This window comes from Leptonotus elevatus, unplaced genomic scaffold (genome assembly GCF_054856555.1).
Source record: "Leptonotus elevatus isolate MCC_2025b unplaced genomic scaffold, RoL_Lele_1.0 HiC_scaffold_201, whole genome shotgun sequence".
NCBI classification, from domain to species: Eukaryota; Metazoa; Chordata; class Actinopteri; order Syngnathiformes; family Syngnathidae; genus Leptonotus; species Leptonotus elevatus.
The window spans coordinates 10,001-12,500 of NW_028233592.1; positions in this window are offsets into that span (position 1 = coordinate 10,001).

Genomic DNA, 2,500 nt, shown 5'->3' on the forward strand with positions numbered 1-2,500 from the left:
TTGCTGGCCGTTGGAGGAGCTCCAGCGGACCGCGGGGAGCGCGCCCGTCTTCGGGGCTTGTTGCTGGACGTTGGAGGAGCTCCAGCGGACCGGGGGGAGCGCGCCCGTCTTCGGGGCTTGTTGCTGGCCGTTGGAGGAGCTCCAGCGGACCGCGGGGAGCGCGCCCGTCTTCGGGGCTTGTTGCTGGCCGTTGGCGGAGCTCCAGCGGACCGCGGGGAGCGCGCCCGTCTTCGGGGCTTGTTGCTGGCCGTTGGAGGAGCTCCAGCGGACCGCGGGGAGCGCGCCCGTCTTCGGGGCTTGTTGCTGGCCGTTGGAGGAGCTCCAGCGGACCGGGGGGGAGCGCGCCCGTCTTCGGGGCTTGTTGCTGGCCGTTGGAGGAGCTCCAGCGGACCGCGGGGAGCGCGCCCGTCTTCGGGGCTTGTTGCTGGCCGTTGGAGGAGCTCCAGCGGACCGGGGGGGAGCCGGGCGTTCGAGTTGCCCAGGCAGGGGGTTATCCTCCACTAGCAAACCTCCATGAGCAGCGGAGCCCGGTCAGCTGCGCCAAAAAGAACCACACGAGGGCGACCTGGGGTTGAAATCCCCCGCCACATAGGAACGAATGCCGGGCGTTCGAGTTGCCCAGGCAGGGGGTTATCCTCCACTAGCAAACCTCCATGAGCAGCGGAGCCCGGTCAGCTGCGCCAAAAAGAACCACACGAGGGCGACCTGGGGTTGAAATCCCCCGCCACATAGGAACGAATGCCGGGCGTTCGAGTTGCCCAGGCAGGGGGTTATCCTCCACTAGCAAACCTCCATGAGCAGCGGAGCCCGGTCAGCTGCGCCAAAAAGAACCACACGAGGGCGACCTGGGGTTGAAATCCCCCGCCACATAGGAACGAATGCCGGGCGTTCGAGTTGCCCAGGCAGGGGGTTATCCTCCACTAGCAAACCTCCATGAGCAGCGGAGCCCGGTCAGCTGCGCCAAAAAGAACCACACGAGGGCGACCTGGGGTTGAAATCCCCCGCCACATAGGAACGAATGCCGGGCAACCAGGGGTCGAAATCCCCCATTGAAATGAATGGCGGGCAACCAGGGGTCGAAGTCCCCCATTGAAATGAATGGCGGGCGACCAGGGGTCGAAATCCCCCATTGAAATGAATGGCGGGCAACCAGGGGTCGAAGTCCCCCATTGAAATGAATGGCGGGCAACCAGGGGTCGAAGTCCCCCATTGAAATGAATGGCGGGCAACCAGGGGTCGAAGTCCCCCATTGAAATGAATGGCGGGCTACCAGGGGTCGAAATCCCCCATTGAAATGAATGGCGGGCGACCAGGGGTCGAAATCCCCCATTGAAATGAATGGCGGGCTACCAGGGGTCCAAGTCCCCCATTGAAATGAATGGCGGGCTACCAGGGGTCGAAATCCCCCATTGAAATGAATGGCGGGCTACCAGGGGTCCAAGTCCCCCATTGAAATGAATGGCGGGCTACCAGGGGTCGAAATCCCCCATTGAAATGAATGGCGGGCGACCAGGGGTCGAAATCCCCCATTGAAATGAATGGCGGGCAACCAGGGGTCGAAGTCCCCCATTGAAATGAATGGCGGGCTACCAGGGGTCGAAATCCCCCATTGAAATGAATGGCGGGCGACCAGGGGTCGAAATCCCCCATTGAAATGAATGGCGGGCTACCAGGGGTCCAAGTCCCCCATTGAAATGAATGGCGGGCGACCAGGGGTCGAAATCCCCCATTGAAATGAATGGCGGGCTACCAGGGGTCCAAGTCCCCCATTGAAATGAATGGCGGGCTACCAGGGGTCGAAGTCCCCCATTGAAATGAATGGCGGGCTACCAGGGGTCGAAATCCCCCATTGAAATGAATGGCGGGCGACCAGGGGTCGAAATCCCCCATTGAAATGAATGGCGGGCAACCAGGGGTCGAAAGTCCCCATTGAAATGAATGGCGGGCGACCAGGGGTCGAAATTCCCCATTGAAATGAATGGCGGGCAACCAGGGGTCGAAATTCCCCATTGAAATGAATGGGCCCATTCATTTTCAATGGCCGGGCTACCAGGGGCGCAGTACCACCTGTCGTCATTAGGGGCGCTGTAGATAGGGGACCGAGTCCCCCCATTCGAGAGGTTTGCACCCAAACCTCAAAATGGTTGGTGTACAATTATAGGAGAGACCTTTTTAAGACGTGGGAGCTCCAGGGCAAATCAAGGGAGGCTCGACCAACCCATATCCGCTTTAGATGCACTTTAGGTCGGACTCCCTTGCCAGATGGTCCCCTCCTCAGCCTGGTTCTCGAATTTTTTCTAAGTCAGCCCAACTTGGAAATTTTTTCAGAGTGCCACTTTCAAGGGAGTTTCGCCCAACCCCTATCCGCCTAAGAGGCACTTCAGGTCGGCCTGACTGGCCACATTTTCCCCCTCCTCATCCTGGTTCTCGAATTTTTTCTAAGTCAGCCAAACTTGGAAATTTTTTCAGAGTGCCACTTTCAAGGGAGTTTCGCCCAACC